Source organism: Coenobita brevimanus, chromosome 75 (assembly GCF_032717465.1).
Source record: "Coenobita brevimanus isolate Jiangsu-jjx chromosome 75, ASM3271746v2, whole genome shotgun sequence".
Taxonomy (NCBI): domain Eukaryota; kingdom Metazoa; phylum Arthropoda; class Malacostraca; order Decapoda; family Coenobitidae; genus Coenobita; species Coenobita brevimanus.
This window is the reverse complement of record NC_137028.1, coordinates 9,553,599-9,580,497: the sequence shown is the minus strand read 5'-3', so window position 1 is coordinate 9,580,497 and position 26,899 is coordinate 9,553,599.

Sequence of the window (26,899 nt, the reverse complement as noted above, 5' to 3'; positions counted from 1 at the left end):
CACACACACACACACACACACACACACACACACACACACACACACACACACACACACACACACACACACACACACACACACACACACACACACACACACACACACACACACACACACACACACACACACCTCACAGCTTCACACACACCCTGCTCCTTGGCACACTCAAAACTTTCCACATCTTAGCCACCTTTCTTCATCCTTCTGTCCTGCCACGCCACGCTCATTACCTTGTTCACCTGTCCTGTCTCACCTGGTTAGCTCGTTTTCATTCCAATTAGTCATTTCTTCTTGCGTTTTCTTCTCGCAGCTTCGTAGTGTGTGTGTGTGTGTGTGTGTGTGTGTGTGTGTGTGTGTGTGTGTGTGTGTGTGTGTTGTACCTTGTCCCTTGTGTCTTCGTGTCTGCATTCTGTCTCTCTCTCTCTCTCTCTCTCTCTCTCTCTCCCTCCAGACCCTCTTCCTTCTCACACCCCTTTACCTTGTACCCTGTCCCCTCTCACACACACTCAGTCCCCACGCGTACACACTCCCCACTCTCTCCTCATTACTCCATTTACTTCATTACATTCTATCCCTCTTTACACCCTGGCACCTTACACCCTCTCTCTCCTTCTCTTGGGCCAGTAGACCTGCTTATCTGTGCATCCTGTGTAATTCTGTGTACTTCTTCCTGTCATCCTCCCATCGTACAGCTTCTTCCTCCTGACACGCTGCAGCTTACATCCTCACCCTCCTTATACGCTTCTCACTTCATACCCTCCTGACCCCACACTCTCCTTAGCCCACACCCTCTCCGACCTGACACCCTCTCATCGCACACCGTCACATCACACCTTCACGTCACACCCTTTCCGTACATCCTTCTCACTCCTAACCCTCTCCTCACTTTTTGCATTGTTGTTGTTTCAGTGCCACACACCAATTTGTGTTATTTTAAAGACAGCATTTTTTCTCATGTTTTCAATAGTGACTCCACTATTTTTGGCGTATCTGATGTAAGACAAAGTTTGTCTCTTCTTGTTCAAAAAGTTTTTTACTTCACAATGCAGTGCCCCCCCCCCTCCTCAGGGCAGGGGAAACCCCCCACCTCCCACCCAGCCCATGTATAGCGTGGAAAGCCGGAAAAGAAGATATTGTTGTAATTTTTGCTGATAATGATGATGATGACTGGTGTGATACTAACCTGTTAAAAGAAAAAATCTAGATCAGAGTGAGTGGCCAGTACACCTGTTTTCATGGAGTAATGACGCATGAAACCTCGCATTCACCAGCATCTCTGCACCTGGCACATCCTCCTCATCGTCCTCCCCTCTTTTCCCCACTTTTCTCCAGACTTTTCTCCCTCTTTCCCTTTCCCTATTCATAGCCTGTCCCTCCCCAACATTCCTCCCCTCCCACTCACTTGTCGGAACAGACGTGTGAGCCTTTCTGAACCCCTTGATACAATGAGGGTGTAGACCGGGCGCTTTGTAAATATTCATAAATTCTAGCAACACATGGTTCTGACTGGTATTTCATTTCCCGCGTTTCCCCGCCAGGTCAGCATTTCCTTCCCTTTACCTGGTATCTCCTCTCATCTAATTTTCTCATCTGGTTTGCCTTCCTTTCCCCAGATTTCTCTCGCATTTCCTCGCCCTTTTCCAGTTCCCTTCCCCACCATTTCCTTCCTTACCTTCTTTGAACTCTCTGGTAGCTACTGTGATGGTGTAGGGTGGACGAGCTTCATATCTTTCCCCCACAATTTTCCCATCTGACTTTCCCCACCTTTCCCCAACATATCCATCTTTATCACTTCCCTACTTTCCCTGGCAGTAGGCTACTTTCTTGTTGCCCCATCCGGTCATCAGCATTTACCTCTACATCATACCTCCGACTGGCATTTCTCTTCCCATTCCTTACATTTCCAATCCCATTTCTCCTACCCCAGCATTCCCCCCTCATCATTTTTACCTGCGGCGACAGCCAGAAGGTCAGTGAGTGGCCAGCGTTCTTCCTCTTCTTCTTCTTCTTCTGGCGGATTTGTTAAAAGGAGGCCTTTGGAGACATGAAAGTGGTACCATATAAGGTAGTTTGACATGAAAAATCCAAGTCCGCCATCATCTGACATTTGTGGTGATGTCATCTAGCGACAGCTTTAGTAAAAGTGGTTAATTTAAGCCAATTGAGACATAAAAGTGGTGCCTCATATGGTTATTTGACATGGAGAATCCAAATTTGCTGTCAGCTGACACCTGTGGTGGCGCCATCTAGCAACAGCTTTACCAAAAATTCTTCATTTAAGCCCATTGAGACATTAAAGTGGTCCCATATAAGGTTATTTGACATTGCTAGTTACTTTGTACAGCAGACTGAAACAAGAGCCTCGCCGCAGGTCCCAGGACAGTTTTACTCTTGTTCCATTTGGTCTTCCTTTTCATCCCCAGGTATCACCCTCATTTCCTTCCACATCCTCCCTCTAACTGGTCAACATTTCCATCCACATCCTCCCTCTAACTGGTCAACATTTCCATCCACATCCTCTCTCCACATGGTCAGCATTTCCTCCCAATCATTCCCCGCCCACCCTTTCCACCTCTGACATGCGAGCCTCTTTGAACTCTGATATTGTGAGGGTGTAAGTCAGCGCACAGTCCTTTCGCCTCGGGGTTCGTTTTCAGTGCCCCCTCCTCTTTCTGATCATCTATCCTTGTCTTATCCTATTAGTTGGGGTCGGGATTCAGAAATAAACTTACTAGTTCTTTGTCGTAATTGTTTTCGTAAGAAGAACAAGGAGAGTGCAGAATCATTCCATGTCATTTGTTCGTGCAGGAAAGGAGTAATAGTAGTAGTAGTAGTAGTAGTAGTAGTAGTAGTCGTAGTAGTAATAGTAGTAGTAGTAGTAGTAGTTGTTGTTGTTGTTGTTGTTGAGTAGTTATTGTTATTGTTGTAGAGTAGTAGTGTTGTATAGTAATAGTAGTAGTAGTAATTCTTTGTTACGAAAAGAAAGTTGTAATGACACTTTTTTCGGGAAGGACAGGGAAGAGAATACTGTAGTATCAACCTTCATCTCTTATTGTTCCGGTAAAAAAACACGACTTAGTTACGACAAGGAACTAGTGTTAAATCTGCTTGTGTGTCCCGCCCTAGGAAGGAACACTGGGACTCTTTATTGCTCCGCCTAAGGACTGATTCTGGACCCATACTCTCTTTCCCGTCATTTATCCTTGTTATGCTGTGGCTAAGGATGACAGGTATAGTTTATCATGTGCGTTGGGATGACGTGATAAGTGGGATTTATGGATGGTATTATCTGACAAAGTAAGTGCCTTTCTTGAACTTCATCTCTTCGTCTCAGGGCTGGTTCTGGCTGTCCCCGTCCATTTCTTTAGCTATCCTTATCCTGTCCTGCTGTAGCTGAGGGAGGGGGATAAAATGCTTCATTCCTACGTTCCTCTGTTCATCTGTCCTCGTTTTATACTGTTGCGGGTGAAGATGACAAGTAGAATTCATAATCCACGTTCCCATATTTAGAAAGGGAATTTGTTGATGCTGATGTCGAATACAGTAATTGACTTTCATGAGTTTCATTTAGTACACCAAAGAACATGTTTTAGCTCCGGAGGTTAATAGAGTTGGCTGAATTTTGTAGAGCCATCATTTCATACAGTACCCCAAATTCTGGAATTCCATTGAACTCGTGGTCGCCATTACGTAGGTAGTATAGACAAGAGAAATTGATTGGTAGTAAAACAGGCATATTGAAAGCTGAAGAGGCGATTTTAAAAACATACTCTCCAATATTTAGCCACGATTATCTAGATGTGATTTCAGAACTCACGTCACCCGTATTCCGCGTACCACCTATGTGTAAGCTAGAGTCGTGACAGTGGAATTTAAATAACGAGAAACTTGCTCCACCTATATGCAGAAACTCTCGTAATATCCTCCAAAGTCCCACAGTACAAATCTCTGGCGGGAAGAAAATGAAAGAACTATGCACATTACTGGAGACACGAGGACGTATATATATTTTTTTACCCTTCCTACTCTGCCTTGGAAGACGCGTTTTATGTATGCAAAATTCCCGCAGAAGACTTGCCTAAATTTGTTGGCTCAGGGGAAGAGGTTTAGTTTGCCTTCAGCGCCAAGAACGTTTTTGAATTATTTTAGACTTTTTCGGACGCAGTGTAAGTCACTGTTTTGTTGGTTTAGTACATTTTTATTTTTGTGAAGTTTGCTGAGAGTTACATTAGTTACTGAATATTGTGACGCTGTACAACTTTCACTGACTTTTCTTAATTACTTTGTACTTTTCAATCATAAAATGAGTCACTGCTTCACCGGATCATAAAGCCATCAATATCTTTTTTTTTTTTATGTGGATTTCTTACTGTATATTGGTTATTGAACAGCAACCGGGTGTAATTTCCCTGGACGTTTCTGAAATACCTTACTAATCTGGTCATAAAAGAGTCAGTGTTTTACCAATTGCTTGCATCTTATTTCGTAATAAGGACTGCAGTGTTGCATTAACTGTTGAGTATTGTAACGGTATTATTTTTACGGACGTTTCTGAGTTACCATATACTCCTTCAGTCACAGATGAAGCCACTTGTTTCCTCATGCTTCGGCAACTTTGATTTGACAGAAATTTGCGTCCTTTTGAAGCCTATTTCTCGGAGCTCAGTGGCAGAATAAGACGGTGCATTACATTTTTCTTTTCTTGCTCATTTCCATATATTTGTGTGTCTGTGTTTCTCCTCCAGTTTGTTTTCTCTTTCTTCTTTACAGAGCGTGTATTGCTTTCACTTTCTTATGTTGATGTTTCTGTTATATATCTTTTCTTTTTATTATTGTTTATTGTTCCGTTTTTCCCTTTTCATTTGTTTGGCATATTTCTTTACCACTTTCTTCCTCTATGTTTGTGTGTATTGTTCCTTTATTTTTTCTACTTTTCTCCAGTATAACCATGTTTTGTACCTAAGTTTTCCTTTGTGTGTGTGTGTGTGTGTGTGTGTGTGTGTGTGTGTGTGTGTGTGTGATCACTTACTTTTCTCTTTCTTTTCGTCCTTTTCATGTTTGTGTATCTGTTAATTCCATGATGTGTCTTTTTTTACCCTTCTTGTTTTTCATTACCAAATTTTCATGTTTCCTTTTTCCCAGCTTTCTTTTACTTTCTTCTCCTTCCCAGGTTTATTTGCTCATTCCAATGTTTGTCTGTCTTCCTTTTTTTTTCATTTCTAGTTTATTGTTTAGCACTCTTCCTTTTCTTTTTGTTATTGTTATTATTACCAGTAAAGTGCTCTTTGTGAGCGCGTGACGAGCGGGCGAGCGTTTGTACATAAGCCTATCATCGTAATTTCATCTTGGTGTTAACTTTCAACATTTATTTTGAGGTAGTTGAACAATAACAGAAGAATAATTGAACTGAAATATTTACTTTCTCACGTTTTTTCTCTCACGTTTTCTCTCTGGATGTGCATATAGCGAGGCCCCGTAGCATTTATCACACGCGCAATGTTCAGATTCTTTGCTCCCGACTTGCCATGTCAACGAACTGCGTCGGTAAACGCTTGGCTATTAATCGAATCATAAAACTCAGAAATGGAGCGATTACCCTTGTTGATTTTATCCCCTAAACAGAGAAAAAACGTTCATGTAAAATTTTGAGCGTAATATCCAATACTTAATTGTTACAGTTCATGCAAGAAAACGTAGTGTTACAACAGGAAATCTTTTTAAATCCAATTTCATTGTGGAGCGTGTCAATTTAGGCCCTCGGTACATTTCCTTGGATAGCTGGGTTCTAAAGGGTTTCTTCGGTCTCCTGAGTATATACATTGCCAAAAACTAAATTTATTGAATGTATCTACTACCTGCTGAAAGAATCTCTTCTCTATCTTACATAGTAGCAAAATTATTATCCGCTGAAAACCATAGTGTTCGGGCCATGTAGTGTAGGGCCGGGCCGAGTTGTGTCGGGGCATTCATTTCTCATTGAACGTAGAGCAAACATCGCTTCACTAGGCTTGCGCGTTTCTATAGCTGCGCTCGCTCGCTCGTAATTTTTATTTTTATAATAATAATAATAATGATAATAATAAATAATAATAATAATAATAATAATAATTATTATTATTATTATTATTATTATTATCTTTATTATTGTTGTTTTGGAACGTGAGGTCGTTCCTGAGTCTGTTTTTGATGAAGTTTTGATGAACTTCTGCATCCCTGGTCGTTGTTTATGCTCCGGGGCAGCTTCAATAGCTGTGTGTGTGTGTGTGTGTGTGTGTGTGTGTGTGTGTGTGTACCAGAACACGAAGAAAAAATATCAACTAACCAGCAAGTGGCAGATATTTATGGAGAAAAAGAGGGTATGCACGATTAGAAACATATGATGTATTTCTTTCCATTTGTAAATTAGTGACAGACGGAATTTCTCTGTCCTCCTGGTAAGACAAAAAGAAGAAGAAGAAGATGATGATGATGATGATGAAGAAGAAGAAGTAGAGGAGGAAGACGAAGATGAAGACGATGAAGAGGACGTATTTCTATGACCTAAAATACTATGAAAACGTATCAGTACCAGCATAAGCAGACTAAGGCATTTTGTTTTGCTCTTTTTATTTCCACCCCAAGATCACGCCTTCAACTTGAGAACATTATATATAGTGTTTGTAATGACACTATTTGAAACAGAGTAAAGATATCAACAAACTAACGCTTAAAAATTTCCTTCTAGATTCGAGATAGAATATTATCCACCTAAGGACGTTTTTTTGCTATATTCTTTGTAATTATATAGTTTTAAAGACATAGGAAAGATATCAACAAACTTACACATATATTTTTCCTTCCACATTCGGGATTAATTAATGTCAACGTGAGGAGATTTTTTTGTTATATATTCTTTGAAATTAACACAGAGGAAAATTATTAACAAAACACATTTAATTTTCCTTTCAGATTTGGGATAAATAATAAGAGCTGGTCCCTCCATCGCCCGCCAACCAGATATCAGAAAGGTAAATACATTGTGTGACCCTTTATCCAGTTACTTGGGTATGAGTGAACGGAAGCATTTGGGATTTACGGTATGCTTTCCACATCGCGATTAGCCCTTCAGCCCGAGGACGTGTTTAATGTATTTATTTATTTACTTATTCTTTCCCTCTCCAGAAGATATTATTTAACTTGGGAGAGGCGTTCCGAGCTGTGTCATTTATATATCTTTTTCACCAACTTTTTTTTTTTTTTTTTAAATACAAGACGTCTCCGTTAATTTGAAAAAAAACGATAACCATCTCTAGGTAGAAAACAGACTAAAAATGACGCCCTTGTGCTGGAGAGATTAATGACAGCCAGCCTCTCAGTCTCCACTCTATCAGACAGCAAAAAGGGAAATAGGCAATCCTGTTTTAGAAACTTGGGAAAGCTGTCAACACACTGAAGCATTCGGTACGTTATTTCCCTCTCATGATTAACAACAGCCGTCCTCTCGAAATCCACACAGAAATACAGTAAATACGGAATTGTGTAACCTATATTCTCCACTCAGTCAGTCGGCAAATACGAGTGATATAAACAACGAAGAAGTATCGATATGAGGAAGAGAGAGAGAGAGAGAGCGAACTAGGAACTAAGACAACTGGTATCCTTATTGCACCTCGGCAGGGAAGACAGCTAACATCTCTATTTTTTCTGTTAGTCAAAAGATTATTACCGCTATGTCATCCTTAGTAACGTAGGTAAAAGTATAGATTTCAGAAAACTAGATCTAAGACAGTTGAGGTTATTTTATTCCAAGATCAAGAAACAGCCAGAACACTCCCAAGAGAGAGAGAGAGAGAGAGAGAGAGAGAGAGAGAGAGAGAGAGTGTTAGGAAGTAGGAACGAATTATCGCGTTTGATATTTTTTTCTCACCTGAAGATTAACGACACCCAGGGTCTCCATCTGCACCCGAGAATTGAATAAAAAGACGATTCTATGATCCAGAACAGGGTGGAGATTAAGTACGTGAGGAAGAGGAAGGTACTAAGAGGAAAGGTAAATGTGTCGGGAAGAGGAAAGTACGCGGAGGAAAGTAAATACCTGTATGTGAGGGAGAGCAAGACAACAAGAGGAATGATAGATGTGTGAGGAAGAGGAAAAGCCAGAGGAAAGGTAGACATGTGAGGAAGAGGAAAATACACAGAGGAAAGGAATGTACGTATGGGAAAGAGGAAAGTACTAGGAGGAAAGGCAGATATGTGTAAGGAAGAGGAAAATACCAAGAGGAAAGGTAAACATGAAAGAGGAAAGTGATGAAAACTAAGAACTAAGGCAGGTTATTTTCTTGTTTTTCTTTCTAACCCTAAGATTAATGACAGTCAGCCTCTCCATCTCCACCCGAGCAGGTAACAGCGAGGCGATTATCTGATCCTAAAAGCGAGATGAAGACGTGTGTGTGTGTGTGTGTGTGTGTGTGTGTGTGTGTGTGTGTGTGTGTGTGTGTGTGTGTGTGTGTGAGAGAGAGAGAGAGAGAGAGAGAGAGAGATGTGGAGGAGGATAAAAGCATTTCTTCCTTTCATTCCGTCTTAAGATGAATAACATCCCTAACTCACTTCCTTACGATCAGTCATCAAAGAAGTTATTACGTCATCCTGAAGACAGAGGAAAAAGTGAATATATGTGAGAAAAAAGAACGGAGTCAAGAAGCTAAGGTAACCTAGTAAATTTCCACCTAAAGATGAACGACAGGTATCCACACGATCAATCAACAAAGACTATGACGTGACCCTGAACAGAGAAAAAGTTATATGTAAGGGAGGGGTAAGAAGAATAAGGAAAGCGATATTTTCTTTTTCTGTAGATCATTTATAGCTAACTACTTCCTTTCCACCAGTTCCAACGGCAAAGAGATGATTATGTGACTTTTAACGTGGAGATATAGAGAGGATCAGGGAGAGAGAGGAGTGGAGTAGAGGAGAGAGAGGAGTGGAGTGGAGTGGAAAGGAGAGGAGAGGAGAAAAGATGTCTGGGAAGGAGAAATGAGTTGACGAAGTGCCATCCTCTTACCTTGCCACCCCTGAAGACAAAACAGTTTACTTTGACCACAATATCATTACCTATGACGACTCTATTTCCTTCTTAACCTGAGGCGTAATGACAACCTGCCCTCCCATTTCCGCGACATCGAAAGAGAAAGACGCAATTATGTGATGCAGAAAACAGAGGAAACTTAGAAACAGACGTAGAGAACAGCTGATATTTCCTTTCCATCTCAGAATTAACGACAGCCAACTATTTCCCTTTGTTCAGGCAGCACAGAGGCAGTTATGTGATTCTGGGAACGAATGAAAGGAATAAATGAAAGAGAGAAAGGGAAAAGGTGTGGGAATTAAAAAGTGTGCCTTCCTCTTCCCTTGGCTTACTCAGAAATAAATCAACTCAGTATGACTATAGTTGGTTTATTTTCTTATGACAAAGAAACGTACTGCCTCTCAGCTCATTTGATGGCCAACTGTAGTCAGTTTGGAGGGTCAGTTGATGGCCAAGTGTAGTCAGATTGGAGGGTCAGTTGATGGCCAAGTGTAGTCAGATTGGAGGGTCAGTTGATGGCCAAGTGTAGTCAGATTGGAGGGTTAGTTGATGGCCAAGTGTAATCAGATTTGAGGGTCAGTTGATGATCAAGTGTAGTCGGACTGGAGAATTAATTTGACTAGTGTCCAAGGAGACCCATTTTCACATTATAACTAAGGCTCACCGAATTTCAGGCCACCAGTATTTAATAATTAGGTTGTAGAAACGGCCCATTTCTCTCAGATGAAAATAAATTGGGCTATACCATATCAAGGAACTAAGACACCTGATAATTTTCCCCAAGGTTAATGTCAGTCCGTCTTGCTTCTCTCTGTCCACGCGATCAAACAGCAAAGAGATAATTAGATGACCCGGAAACGTATAAATTAGAGGGAGAGGGACGGGACCTTTGAACTAAGGCATGGGACATTTTCTTTACCAGCCTGTAGATTAATGATATCCAGCTTCTCCATTTCCACCCGATCACACATTAAAGAGATGATTACGTGACCCAGGACGTGGAGGGAAGGGAGAGGGGTGATGGAGGGAGTAGGTAAAGAGGTGGGGAGCGAGTGAGCAGTGGAGAGAGTAAGTGAAGAGGTGGAGGAGAGAGTGAGAGGTGGAGGAGGGAGTGAGAGGTGTAGAGAGTAGATGAATAGATGGAGGAGAGTGAGGGGTGAAGGAAAGAGTAAGTGAAGAGGAGGAGGAAGAAGCAGGTATCAGAGAAGGAATAAGCATCTAATATTTTTTCCCCGCCTCAAAATTAATGACAGCCAGCCTTTCCATCTCCACCTCATATAACCCGAGAGAGAGAATTTTATGGCCTGAAAAATGGAGGGAAAAGTAGACACCGACATTGAAATCAGTTAATATTTCTTTTTCTGACGCCAGGTAAATGACGATCAATTTTTCCACCTGATCAAGCAACAAAGAGATAATTCTGTGACCAAGAATGCAGAGAAGGGAAGAGAGAGAGAGAGAGAGAGAGAGAGAACTGGGAGGCATCAGCAAACTAAGGCAACCGAGGCAACTGGCATTTTCTTTTGAGCATTACCATTTTATCCATCTACCCCAACCAGACATTAAGGAGGTAATATTGTCACACAGGAAATTTATATACACGAACCAGAAAACAGCTCATTTATTCTTCCTAACCTGAGAATTTTAACGATAGCTGTTGTAATCTCTCTAACTTGAGTATTAACGAAAGCAGTGACATTCTTCCAGACCCCAAAATTAACAACAGCCAATCTTTCCACGTGATCAGACAGCAAAGAGGTGATTTTGTTACCCTGAGCATGGAGGGAAGGGAGAAAAATAAGGGATGAACGTGGAGGAAAGGGAGAGAAGTAAGGGATGAACATGGAAGAAAAGGAGAGAGATAAGAGATGAGCATGGAGGAAAGGGAGAGAAAAGGTATCGGTAGACGTAAGTGTGGTATCTCTTATCTTTTGAACGTCAGGATTAACAGCAGCCAACCACTTTCTTTTAACTCACCCAAACAACGTAGAAATAACAATGTGCTCCTGAACACGAAGGAGTATATCAGTGAACGCAAAACAGATGGCATAATTGTTCTCTCTGACCTCAGTATTAACGACAGCTAACTTTTCCACCCAGTCGTACATTAAGGAAACAATATTATGATTCTGTTAGAGATTTCAGAGAGAAGAGAAGTGAAAAGAAGAGAAGAAAGGCGAGGAGAGGAAAGGATGGGAGAAGGGAGAAGAGAAGAGAAGAAAGGAGAGGAGAGGATAGAAGAGAAGAGAAGAGAAGAAATGAAAGGAGAAGAGAGGAGAGGAGAGAGAAGAGGTTTAAAAAATATTCCCCACGCCCCTAGTCATACAAGAAAACAAGGCAACATGACTAGAGTATCGACCCAGCAAGACTGCCAATATTTTCCTTCCAGACTCCAGATAAATGACAGCCAACCTCACCATGTCAACCCGACCAAACGGACGTGATCCACAACACGGGCAAAAGTATAAAAGTCAGTGTGAGAAAGAAGAAAGTGAGGGAGAAGAAGAAAGATATGAGGGATCTTAGACAGCTGACGTTTGTTCTTTGCCCCTGAAGATTAATAGCATTGTGCCTCTCCATTTCCACCTGATCGGATGTTAATGAAGCGCTATATATGCCAGCCAAAACACGGAGAAAAGGTGGCGTTATGAGGCAGAGAAATTGGACGGAACCAAAGCAGGATATTTTCTTCCAGTATAAGGGTTGTTAATTGCCGGGCTTTTTTCTGTCTCATCCGAACAAACAGTAAAGAAATAATACTTTGATCTAGATCTTAAACACACACACACACACACACACACACACACACACACACACACACACACACACACACACACACACATACACACACACACACACTAGATGATGGCTTCTTTCCACCTCAAATTCACAAACAAAAAATGATCACAAAACACGCAGGAAAGGCTGAACGGTGAGGGAGAAGAGAGTTTTGAAGGAACTAAGGCAGCGGAAGTATCTCAAGGAACGGCCCAGTCAGTCAGTTACTTCCTAAGGATTTTCACAAGGAAGGTACATCACTTTACGTAAGTCCCATACGGCCCTGCATCTACTTAATACATCTCTACTTGTCTTATATGCTTCTGAATATTTTTGACACCCAGTTTTTCTTCTCCGCCTGATGAAGCATTAAAGAGGAAGTACTACGAGGTACAACACGGAAAATGTAAAAACGAAAAACAGAATCCTTCCCTTCCTTCCACCACAAGGAAACAATATCCCACTTTTCCACCCGACCAGACACCAAAGAGATGCATGTCAGTGGGAAGTGAGGTGTTAGCGAACTAAGGCAACTTTTCTTTCCAGCACAGTATTAATCCTTTCGATACGAGAGACCATTCCTGTGGTGAAGATAATTGAAAGTACAACGATAAACAAAAAAAAAAAGTATATTGAAAAGTTTAATTACAGCCTGCTTCTGGAAGGTACTTGTATTTATGAAAATGGAGAAGAGAAAAATTGACAGAGATTTTATATACCTTACCTTAAACACGAAGGAAAAAATGTGGTTATGAAGGAAAAGATATTAGTAACGAAAGGAATTATTTGGATGTCTCTCTCCCACCTCCCAATTAATATCAGCCAGCCTCTCGATCTACACCCCACCAGACCCCAAAGAGGTTATTATGTAACCCTGATACACGGAGGAAAGATACAGACGGCAGAGAGGGGAGGAGAGGAGGGGAAGGGAAAGGTAGGGGTGAATAGAGGGGAGAGGGCAAGAGAAAGGATAGGACTGGAGAAGAGGAGAGAGGAAGGGAGAAGGGAGAGAGAATGACCGATGGAGAGGAGAGCGTAGGAGAGAAGAGACGGTGAAGGGAGTGAGAGCAGAAATGGAAGGGCGAGAAGAGGAGAGAGAGAGGGGAGATGAAGAAGAGAAGGAAAGTAAGAGGAGGAGAAAGGAGGGGAGGGAGAGGAAAGGAGGAGGGGAGGGAAAGTTGGAAGGGAGAGGAAGAGGGAAGTTAGGGAGAGGAAAGGACTGGAGGGAGGAGGAGGAGTGAGGGAGGGAAGTTGGAAAAGTGTCCCGGGAAATGGGAAAAACGTCGACGTGAGAGATTAATGACGAGGCGACACCGTATGGGAAAGTTGAGACCCTCCCCCCTTCACTGTTACTGTTTCACTCCAGCTGCCCACAAGTTAACTCTCTTTACTACCGTGACGTCTTGTTTACTATTACTACTGTGCCGTTTATTTTATTGTTACTACGGTGACGTCAGGTACCTTATTAGTACAGTGACGCCTGGTTTACTATATTCTTGCTTTCACCATATGGGAGAGTTTGAGACCCCCTTTCTTCACCGTTACTACTTCACTACTGATCCCCCAAACTTAACTGCCTTTACGACAGTGACGCCTGGTTAATTACACGCCACCATTTCATTCGATTCAGCGTATATTAATCTTTTCTGCAATGACGCCTAGGTTACTGTTTCACTTCACCCCACCGCAAATTAAACCCACTACGGTGACGACTAGCTACTGCGTCACTCCAGGCGTCAAGAAATGCACTCCATACTATGATGACGTCGCACCACGATGATGTCTTATTTATTTCACTCTTGTTACTTCTTCACTGTAAATGTTTCGCTCCAGGTCTCCATAAATACATTTTCTTAAAACTCGGTGCTGTCTAGTACATTATGTTCTAGCTACACCGTATGGGAGACGGAACCCCCTCGTTTTACAACTCCTGTTTCAATCACAGTCGCCGTGAATGACCTTTTTCACGACGATGACGAGTACGGTGTTCTTGCCACCATCGTGAAAGTCTAGACCTTTGGCGTCATTACTGTACTTTCCACCTTTCACCATTTTGGGTCTTCTGCAGCCAACCATCCTCCTTTCAGGGGGTAGGGAAGATGAGGGTCGCCACATAGACACCTACCGTATTGTATTGTTTTATTATGGTTGGAGGATTCACTGCTTCTCCTTCTGTCTGCTTCACCGTAAATTAACCCTTCCCCTGTGATGCCCTCTTGATTTTTCCCTTTGCAAGACTTTTGGCTTCACTGTCACTACTTTGCTCCCCATCACGGTTAGTAAAACCTGTTATTACGGTGATGCGTATTTTCTTTCTGTCGCAGTGTGACTACTACTAATACTACTACTACTGCCACTACTGCTACTGCTCTTTTGCCAGTGCTTTCTCCTCCCCCCCCCCTTATACTACTACAGTATGACACTAAAATTTTGCTACTAAAGCTAAGACCCTCGTTTTCACTGCCACTGCTTTGCTGTCCACCACAAATTAACCCTTTGACTAGATAACACTTAATATATTATTCCGAGCGAGCGAGCGCAGCGAGTGAAGCGATCAAGCATAGCGAAGTGATGTTCACGCGCAACTGAGAAATGAGCGGCCCGCCACGACCTGGCCCGGCCCGATACGACACGACACGACCCGGTCCGGCCCGACGGCGATGATTTTCAGAGGCTAATAACCGTTTTACTATGTGAGATAGAGAAGAGATTCTTTCAGCAGGTAGTAGATACATTCAATGAATTTTGTTATTAGCTATATAGTTACTCATGAGACCAAAGACACTCCTCAGAGTCCCAGCTTTCCAAGGGAATGTACCGAGGGCTTTAATTAACGTGCTCCACTATGAAATCGGTTTAAAAAAGATTTCCTGTTGTAACACTGTGTTTTCGTACATGAACTGTAACAGTTAAATAACGGATTTTACGCTCATAATTTTACATGACCATTTTTTTCTATGTTTAGGGAGTTAAATCATCAAGGGTAATCTCCCCATTTCTGAGTTTTATCATTCGATCAGTAACCAAGCGTTTACCGACACAGTCCGTTGACACGGCAAGTAGGGGCAGTGAACTGAACATTGTGCGTGTGATAAATGGTATGGCGCCCTGCTATATGCACATCCAGAGAGCAAACGTGAGAAAGTAAATATTTTAGCTCAATTCTCCCGTTTTTGTTCAAGTACCTCACCAGAAATGTTGAAAGTTTACACCAATATGAAACTGTTATGATAGGCATATGTACAAACGCTCGGTCGCTCGTCACGCGCTCACAAATTGCACTTTACTTGTATTCCACCTTCAAATGGGAAAGGTCAGAATTATCACTGCTTTCCTCCCCGTCACCAGATTTAAAAACAATCGCTGTTAAATTATCATGTTGTGGATATAGAGGTGATGCAACAGATTCTGCCCGACTTAACTCTCTTCAGGTCTACTCAGGGATTGATCACTTTCCTTAAATATCCAGACTGTACTACCTTGAACCGGACTCTCACGATTCTCATAGGGCAATAAAGCGTTAGATTGATGGATGGATGAGTGGATAAATGGATGGATGGATGGATGAATGAATGGATAAATAGGTGGATGTGTTGATGAATTGATGGATGGATAAGACAATGGATGGATGGATGGATAAAATAGATGCATAGAGTGATGGATGGATGGATGGATGAATGGATAGATGGATGAATGGATGGACAGATGGATGGAACTACGCGGCCCAGTGAATGAAAGCACAATCTCCACTAACCCATTCAGGACGATGACGCCAATTCACGTTTATTCATACTGTCACCTGACGATTTTTTTTTTCACTTTGGAAAGGACCTCGTAGTGAATGGGTCAGAAACAGAGTCCAGTGTGGTGTGGTGTGGTGTGGTGTGGTGTGGGGGAAGTGTGGTGTGATGTGGGAGGGTGCTGTGGTGTGGGGGCAGTGTGGTGTGATGTGGTATTGGGGAGTGTGGTGTGGTTTACTGTGGGAGGGTGAAGGTGGTGTGGTAGTGAATTGTGTGTAATGTGGTGTGGTATAAGGGAGTGTGTAGTATGGTGTGGTATGTGAGGGTGAGTGCGGTTTGATATGGGAGTAGTGTCGTGTCATGTGGTATGAGAAGTGTGTGTAGTGGGGTGTGATGCGGGGGGGAGTGTGTTGTGGTGTGATATGGTGGGGAAGGGGGTGGAGTGTAGCATGATGTGGTATTAAAAGTAGTATGATGTGGCGTAAAGAGAGGAATGTGATGTATGGAATGGTGTGTGGTGTGGTGTGGTATGAGGGACAGTGTGGGGTGGGGCAGAACTTATTCCCTGGACGCTTTCTTAATGCATCCTTTCACCAAACAGTTTTGCATATCTTAGTTACCCTCTTATGGTTACCCTAAATAAAACAATCCCCATTAATTTATACATTTCGATTCCGCCTGCTTTCGTATAGTCATGTTACCACCAGACGAATTTACTTATTTTTCTGTTTTTCCTTCTTTTATTCGTCCTCTGCAAAAGTAATAATAATAATAATAATAGTAAAGTACGACGTGCCATTGGAAGTGGGTTCACAATTTTCTCCATTACTCATTCAGTACGATGATGTCTTATTAAATTCCTGCAACCGCCAAACAGACATCAGGGGAAGGATCTCTCGTTGTGATGGGTCGTGTTTCGTAACACCTCTTCGTTTGTGATTTATCCTGCACAAAACAGCTCAGTACCCTCTTGTATGTTATTGAATTGATATAAACTGTGTCGACGGTAAAACGATATAAATTCCACACAAAACAGCTTTAGGATGAAACAGGCAAAATGAATCGGTTAGTAAGAGGTGGTTACGAAGTCGAGGAAGACAAGGATTAGACGCAAACTGATATCTGGGGGCAGTATAGCCATTGGATTTAGAGCTTTTGGTAACGCATCATCCTCGGTGGTTTATTTTGTCCATCACTCATTCAGTATCATCTCGTGTGTTGCAGAAGCCTTGTCAGTAATAAAGAAATAGGGAAAATGTAGCTACGGTAATAGGAAAGTATAATAAGGAAAATAAGTAAGTTAAGGAAAATGTCAGTCAAGTCTCCCATTCCATAAAAATACTGCTTTAGGGAGTCGTATTCTGAGTGGCTTTGGAGATTTCGTAACACTTCTGCCTTGGCGATTTATTCTGCATATTGCACCTGGTTATCCATTTGTGTTATTGATTCATCCTGAGTCCTATGCTTCACGTGTCTCCCTTAAAATGAATGACATAATCTTGAGATGGATGCGAAATTAACACACAATATAACTATGATGATGCAGAAGTTTATATATTTATTAATTTCTTTATTATATTGGTAGCAGCAATATTAAAAGTTAAGATGACATGACACTGAAGGGGTTAATAGGTCGTTACATTTACCCCAGACCTTCGCTAAACTGACTAAATTGTTCTTTGATAGTATTATTACAGTAAAATAAAGACGCCGTGGTACTGAAGGAGTGGCTGGCATATTTAGTCTACCTGTCGACAAATCCTTTCTTAAGCTGGATAAAAGTGTATGACTGAAAAAAAAAAAAAAAGATGAAAGTAAAAAAAAGTGGTCATGAATATAACTCGCGAACCATCCTGCATTAAAATGATGAAAAATAAAAAATCTAATGTAGTTGAGAAAATCGTCTGGCGGAAAACGTTATAGCAGTGGACATTACCCTAAATAATCCCATCATCCTCAAGCTAAATAAAATCGTCTGGTAGCAGTGAGAAAAAAATCGCATCATGATTGAGAAGCTAACACCCTCGCCCCTCTTGCCGTCGTCTAAACCGCCCCCCTCCCACCCAGACTTCCTTCATCCATCATTCTCAGGCTAAATAGAATCATCTGGAGATACTGACCAAAAAAAGAAAAAAAGAAAAGAAAAAGAAAATCGGAGCATGGTTGTGAAGTTAACATCCCCGCCCCTCTTCCCATCGTCTAAACCGTCCCCCTCCCCCCCAGGTCTTCCTCTCTTCGCGCATCTTCCTCAGGCTAAATAAAATCGTCTGGAGATAGTGACAAAAAAAATCGCAGCATGGCTATGAAGTTTACACCTCCCCACTCCTCCTTCCATCGTCTAAACCGCTCCCAAGACCTCCATCCTACATGTAGCTTCCTCAAACGGAGACAACCCTTTCAAGACACACGACGTACAGGACACAGAACACTTTCAAGACACACGGCCCTGCTATTGCTTAGAGCGCACACACACAGCCGAACTTCCGTCATTAAGTTCCCAGTTTTACCGCGCCACGACTTGAAATACCCCTCCCCACTCTCTCCTCTCCTTCCCTCTCTAAGTTGTACAGTGCATGAGCAGGGTAATGAACACACAGAGCCACTTACCAGACGCACTGCCAATGAATCCACACACCGGTAATTGCCTTGTACACATAACTCCCACCGACGCTTGATTGGGTAGGGAATATTTAACGCGGCCGAGAGGGAGAGGGAGTTTAGAGCCGACCAAACTTACCTCGTGAAATCTTGCGTCTTGTTGTGAGAGTTGTTGTTGTTGACGTTCTGGTGCTTCACTCGGAATCTCCCAGTCACTCGCACGTCTTACTTTTTACCTCTTACTTTTCTCTTTAACAAGTGTGTAAGAATAAGTGGAGTTTGTTTCTGTATCTATAATCGGTAAGCTCCTTTTGAAATCATTTAATACTTATATAGGTTTTCTACATACACTTGCACTATTTTTTCTTTTTCAAGTTAGAACGCCCCAGTATGAGTGACAGGCTTCCTTAGGGTCAATCCCCAAGAGGCGACTGAAGGCTTTTCTGTCAAATAATGTCACTATGGGAAGTAGCCGGTCATCTACCCTCAAAATGTACCAGACAACCTTAGCCTAACCTCGGACCCCTACGAATCGAAGGGGTAAAATGTGAATAGTAGTTACCATTGGCCAGTACACAAATTATCCGAGGTGGTGATAGGAACGAGGAGCGGTGTTGGCAAGTTTGGGTGTTGCACTGGGGGAGGGGGAGAGAGAGTGGCCCGGGTTGTCTGGTGCGGCCGCCTATGCTTCCTACGCTGGCTCTCACTCGACTGACGTTCCTCTCAGCGGCGCAGCTCCTCTCTCACCCCCACACCCCCACTCTACACTACTCCATGCTACCCCTGCTCTCCCCACTCTGCTATACTCATTCTCCCCCACACAATACTATCATTCATACTATACCACATTACACCTCCATATGACACCATACCACACTATTTAATAACCACATCACGCCACACACACACACCCTCCCAATCCACACTTCACCATACTCCCCCATACCACACCACACCACGCTCCCCCCACACCACACCACATCATATTCTCCCCCCACACCACACCACATCATATTCCCCCATGCTACACCAAACCACACTTCCCAGTACCACCCCACCCCACACCACACAACATACCACGCCACGCCACGCCACACTTCCCCCATGCCACACCACATCACATTCCCCCCATACCCCACCACACTACACCTCCCCATGTCACACCACAACATGGTCCTTTCCCATACCACAACACACCATGCTCCCCCTCCCCATACCACACCGCACCACACTGCCATATAGCACATCACACTACAGTACACTTCTATATCACAGCCTACCACACTTCTCCTGCCACACCATACCATTTTTCTCTTACCACACCTCACCACGCTTCTGCCTTCCTTCCCTTCTTGTTTACCCATCTGTACACATTCCCTTACCTCACCCTGCAACAAATATCCCTCACACTCACCCCTTTTCTCCTCACTCTTCTGCCTTCCACCCCCACACCACACCACACCACGCCACACCACACCACACCACACCACACCACACCACACCACACACATACTCCCCTCATCACATTCCCCGTGCTTCATCTTGTAACATAATTTTTTTCCGTAATACACAACACACTCAAATACCACATCTTCCCCCTTGCCCTTCTGTCGCAAAACCAGCAAGCGCGCGCGCACACACACACACACACACACACACACACACACACACACACACACACACACACACACACACACACACACACACACACACACACACACACACACACACACACACACACACACACACACACACACACACACACACACACACACACACACCATAAATCATCCTTCCACATTACTCTCTCTCCACACCACTATCTTCCTACTTCACCGTGCCCCCCATCACACACACTCTTGTTCCCTTCCCCCCGCACTCTCCCCTCTACCTCACCCCCACACTTTCTTCCTACTCTGCCTTCACACTCTCCCACTCGACTCTTTGACTCTCTCCACCTTACCCGATTCCCTACGCACCCTCTAACTTTCCCCGCCTCAAACCCCCATCCCCCACTTTCCCTGCGACACTCTCTCCCCAGTCCCCCACCCCACCCTGCCAAACTCTTCTCCCCAGTCCCCCACCCCACCCTGCCAAACTCTTCTCCCCACTTCCCTCACCATCCGTGTCACACTCTCGTTCCATTCCTCCCACTTCACCCTGGCAAACTCTAACCCCACACACGCACCCCATCCCACCCTGCCACTCTTTCTCCCCACTCCCGCTATCCCACCCTGCCACACTCTCTCCACTCCGTCTAACCTACTCTGCCACTCACTTTTCCTTTACACTCTTCTCACCTTATCCTGCCTTCTTTTCCCCACCACCACACTCACTCACAATGATGCCCACACACTTCTCAACCTTTGGATTTTAATGACAGGTGTTGGGAACCTTGTCACAATAATCTCTTTTAATTAAGGTCCACCTTGTCCCTTGATCTCGTTTTCTTCGAACTGCTTGTAGGGCTCTGGAGACAGTCATTATCCCACTCACCGATGCTATACTTTCCTTATTGCTGTCTTAGGTAGCGCTAGACGATGCTGTTGAACCTTAGTAAGACCAGTCGTTGTGAAGGATTACGTAGGAGAAAATTATGTGCCAAGTAAAATCATCATCATCATCATCATCATCATCTCCACCACCTTCATCATCATCGCCTTATCCCCGACCTTCCACACCACAACCACCATTACCATTACCTCGCATCATCATCATCATCATCGTCATCGTCATCGTCATTACCGCCTCAACTCCGACCTTTCACACCATCACTTCGCATCATCATCATCATCATCGCAATATCAAACTACCCTTCATTTTCCCCCATTCCTTCCTTTCAAACACACAAAAGGATCACTCAGCCATCCGTCATAATTACCTGGCGAAAACACACACCATCCACTCATCCTCCTTTTTCACCACATTTATCACCACAACCGCTGTCACCACCATCATCACCACTGCCACTTCAATTTACGAGCAGTGGAATCTCTTTATCACCCTTTTTTATTGCCGTTATCCTCCTCACCTCACTCATCCCGGCTACTCCACTGGTCATTCTAGGAGCTGTTTCTCTTTCACTGCTACACTGCTCTTTTTCTTGATCGTCCATTTTCACCGTCTTGCTAACAGAATTGGCTTGATGTTTCCTCGTTGTTCTCTCTCTTTAATCACTGTCATTGTTACCATCCCCTTTGGCACTGTTCCTTTTTCTACCATTTGTTACTGTTCCGCTAATTATAATCACCGTTTTCTCATTCTCTTTTCTTCAATATCACTGTTACCGACATAACTTTTCTCTTTCATTTTTCACTGTTTTAATATATCACTGTATTTTACCGCCTTTCCCTTCTTTCATCATGACTGTCTAATCTGCCAGCTCTCTTCTTTCCTTATTATCTGTCTCATTATAACAACCATACTTCATTGACAGTAACCAAAGCCGTTCTAGTCATTGGTACAGTCTTCTAGTTTACTATGTCGTAGAAACTGAACTGCTGCTTTTAGTAATGGCAGTCTCATTTGCTCATCATCATCTACATGTTTTTGTTTCGATCCCAACAAACCTATTATCACCACCACAACCACCACCTTCATCACCCTACCCACCTCTACCGTCATCACCTGCACCACAACCGCCACCACCACCACACCCACAACATCACCACCACCACCATTCCACCCACACACCACCATCACCACCACCACACCCATTCACTATCCCGACACCCTCACCACCACCACGCCAACACCATCACCACACATACACCATTACCACACCCATACCACCACCACCACCACCACCACCACCACCACCACACTAGTACTCTTACCTTGCCCCCTACAAGCCATTCACCACCACCACCACCACCACCACCTTTGTCTTGGAGGGTATGCAAGGAAGGCGTGTTAATTCCTCTGCCATCACACACACACACACACACACACACACACACACACACACACACACACACACACACACACACACACACACACACACACACACACACACACACACACACACACACACACACACTTCCGTCCCCCTCCACACATACACATTCACTCCCCCCCCCCACGCACACATTCACTTCCCTCCCCCCTACACACCTTCACCATTCCCCATCACCCCCCCACACCAACACCTTTCGTCACCACCACCCCATCCTCACACGGTACGGTATCCTTTCAGTCACCGTGGTTCACCGTTCCGCACCGTCGCCCCTCCACCAATACCGGTTGATGACGAGAATGTTCACCCGGATGGACAGCCTCAATAGCCAATTTCTGGGCCCTAAGTCGTGTTCCTCTTGTGTGTTCATAGGGCGGCACTTATGTCTGGATGTAGGGACCGTAGGCTGCTGTTAGAGGTGTGTTTGTGGGGGGGAAGGGTTGTTTGTGTGTGAGGGAATGTGGGTTGTTTGTGTGTGAGGGAGTGTGGGTTGTTTGTGTGGGGGGTATTAATTTGTGTGTGTGTGTGTGTGATTTCTATGCCTCGGTTTATTTAGTCATCATCATCCCTGACTCTCTCTTATTCCTAATGTATTTGTTTGTATGGCCAGAGGTCTGTCTGGCTGGCGGTAGGTTGTTGTTAGAGGTAGGTAGGTAGGTCAGTCAGTAGGTAGGTAGGCAGGTCAGTCGGTAGGTAGGTAGATGGGCAGGCCGGTAGAGAGGTGCGTGTATATTAGTGGTATGATAGTTTTGTATGTTCCTTTTATTCTCATTTTGCATTCAAGAGTTGGCTGAGGTATATGGCTCTTATAATATCACTCAGGGACAAGCTACTGGTCACGTGCCTCAGATTTATTTGATGATGATGATCTACTCCTAATTTCTTTGATGTTGGTGTAATAAGTCTACGATTTTTGCCACCCAGATTTAAGTAACTCCTATTTTTATCAATGTCTCGTTATTTGGCTACGACGACAGCGATAATGATATTGCACTTACCTTTTTTTTTTCTTTCTTCTTGACGACCATGGCCTATTCTCATAGTCACGCATGTTTGGAAAATAAGTCCACGGAGTTTGCTACCCACATTCCACTTTGTTACCGACGGTGATTTCTCCTTGGAAGCACCAGAACATGAAACGGCACAGATTACTGTCCGCTGCGCTGAATATTCCGTCCTCAGCCATAGAATCTTACTGGTACGCATATGGAATTCCTTCGTTGCCCCAGCCAGGTACCTGCCTGGAGAAAGTCCACCGTTGCATAAGACAAAGTGTGGAATATTGGAGCATTTTATGGTTCAGTGAGTGAGTAGGCGAGTTTTATATACTTTTTAATAACCTCTCTCTCTCTCTCTCTCTCTCTCTCTCTCTCTCTCTCTCTCTCTCTCTCTCTCTCTCTCTCTCTTACTGTATTGCCTCATCACACACTACCACTAACAATCAACCAACTATCACTTCCCATTCTTACCCTGCGCTGAAACGCTCCACATCTCCTCGTCGATACAACCTGAATCATAAATGTGCGAGATATTGGTGATGACAGGGGACAGAGGCGGTGGTCATTCAGCAGGGCCACAGAAGTAAACCAAACACAATATACAGGATGATGGAATAGGTTTGTGAGCAAGCAGTAGTACTCTCTGGATCGTTTGCCTTTAGTCTTCTATGGATCAAACAACACGCTGGATGATGGAAGAGATTTGGTTGGCAAGCGTAAGTACTTTCTAGTTAGTTCACTTTAACACTCAATCTGCTATGACCGAACTAATTATAATAGTCTAGATTTAGCTAGAATAAGATGCTAGATAAAGGATGAGGTTGGTTTGCCGAGAGTAGTATCCTCTGTTTAGTCCATCTTTTTACTCAGGCTCCTATGACTCACTCCTAGGCTTTTGCTAGAAGATGATGCTAGATAGGTACTGGAAGAGATTGGTAAGCAAACAGTAAGGAAAAAATCTAGTGGCATCTGGTGTAGCCCTTTCAGCAGGATGGATTTTTCTCCTTGCTGGCACCACGTGATGTTATTGAAACTCCCGTCAGGCGAGAGGTGGAGGGGGTGTGAATTTGAGGTAGGACAGTCTGATGGCAGAGGACAGGGTGACATGTAGGCGATTCGTTTGTGGCCACCTCTTCCAGGATTAAGGCATCTGACTTTACGTATAGATACAAATAAGATTGATGCGTAGGTAGATAGGTAGACTGATAGATCAATAGATAACAGATAGGTAGGTAGGTAGATCGATAGACAGGCAGATGGATAAGTAGTCGATCCTACTGTTACTACGGTCACTCGATTTTCTTTAGCTTAGGATGGACCCCGTGCATGAATAGATTAGAAAAGGCTTCGATAATAATAAATATAATAGAATTTTCTTTATACCCAGACTATACTTCGTTCAGTTTAACTTGGCAGAGATTCTCGTCCTTTTGCAGCCTGTTTCCCGTAACTCAGTGTCAGATTTAGATAGCTACGGTTCTGCAGTCTTCCCGCAACACTTTTTCGTGACTAGCATCATGGCGGGTTTTGGTGTTTGGCCCGAGTGGTTAATTCCGTCACACACACACACACACACACACACACACACACACACACACACACACACACACACACACACACACACACACACACACACACACACACACACACACACACACACACACACACACACACACACACAAACACACACACACACACACACACACACACACACACACACACACACACACACACACACACACACACACACACACACACACACACACACACACACACACACACACACACACACACACACACACACACACACACACACACACACACACACACACACACACACACACACACACACACACACACACACACACACGGGAAATAGCGAGGGTGAAGCGAGCATGAATAAGATAGTAACAAGGCACTGGTGACCGCCGGGAGTAAGTGCCGCTGTCAAGACCAGTACTGTGCTTTTTTGTCTTTTAATTTATGAGTCCATTTCACCGTAGTAAAGTAGAATGTGTTAGCAGTCAGTTGATATACGGGTACCAAGGAGACACTGCATCTTCCTTGGTTCTTGTTTTAACTACTGTCCGATGATATTGTTTGATTCTTTTTGTCTGCAATCGATTTTATTCCGCATATTAAGGCTTGGAAATTAATAGGTTAAATCCAGTCTTCATTAACCCCATTCGTTGCTCGAGGTTTGATCCTGTGTTGAATAAAATCGTCTGGAGGTAGCAAGGGGAAAGGGGAAATTATGTCACCGGATTGAAGGGGGTTAAAGGGGGTTGAGAAAAAAGAAACTGCTGTCAAAAATCCGAAATAGCGAGGAGAAAGCCGACGTGAATAAAACAATGACAAGGGATCGATGGTCATCCTGAAAAGCTTCCACCGTCAAAGAAAAATAAAAGTACGTGATGTGTGCTTCTGCCATTCTATGTACGATTGAAATTTTAATACGTCAGATGGAGTGCGCTGGCGATCGGTTAATGCATAGGGCAAGCAGCGCACTGTATGAATTCTTCTGTAAGGCCGTAACTCGAGAAGGACTACAAGTACGGTATCCCATTTCCCAAAGTAGCGACCAGGAAATAAACGAGTAAGGAAATGACGGGGAATGGGGGTGTTGGCAGTGTTAAATAAGAACCATCGTCAAGAAAAGTCCTCAAATAGTGAGAAGCGAACCAGCGTGAAAAGAAAAACGAAAGCGAGTGATTAGCAATTGTCTTCGAGAAATTGCCAGCAACAAACACCCAAAACCAAACCATGAGAAAAAAAACAACAACATGAAGATTGAGAACCTACCAAAATCCAATATTCCATCTTAAATACCGAGAAGGAAACGATATAAGAAAATGACAGTAGGCGGGGAACTGTCTTGAGCACCTACCAACCACCCCAAACTAAACGTAAAATAGCAGAGAGGAAGCCGGGATGAATAAGACAGTGGACGAGGTCGGGGGTGGGTGGGGGGATGTCACAACAGGAGCACAGGCAAACCTCACTTGAAGTATATCGGTGTGTGTGTGTGTGTGTGTGTGTGTGTGTGTGTGTGTGTGTGTGTGTGTGTGTGTGTGTGTGTGTGTGTTGTACCATCCGTATTTGTCTTGAACCATCCGCGTGTGTTGTACCTTCCGTATTTCTAATTTACGATTTGTACCAGTCGTATATAGTATTGTTCCACTTGAGTTTACAGTTTACCATCCATGTTTGCCTTGTCTTTCCTCACTTTCCATATTTTTTTTTCCTTTCAGTTTGTACCATAACCTACCCTCGTCTGTCGACATTGCCTCTATTTTTCTTCCTCCTTCTCCTCCTCCTCCTCCGTTTATATTGCACCGTCTCCGTTTACATAGCCTTCATCGACCGCTGTTTGTCTTGTACCTCTCGCCTGTTTGTTTTTCTACCCTACCCCTCCCACCTGTGAACACTGCATCTTCTTGAATTTTGACTCCTCCTCCTCCTCCTCCTCCTCCTCCTTCACTGGATGATGATGATGATGGAGGATTCTTTTGGTGATTTCCCATATTCAGGGTCTGCGCTTCCTATTCCATATTTCCCCCTCTGGTTTTTGCTACAGTTCTTTTCCTGAATTTGTCTTTCCCTGTCGTGTTACCCTTGAAAAATTAAGAACAGATATATAGATGGATTTATTTTTCTCCTTCGACGACTCTGTGTTCATTTTGCAAACATTCATTTTTTGTCTTCTGTCCCGGTGTGCAGTACTTGTCTAGTGTTTGCCTCTCGAAGCATGTCAGTCAAGGAGAAA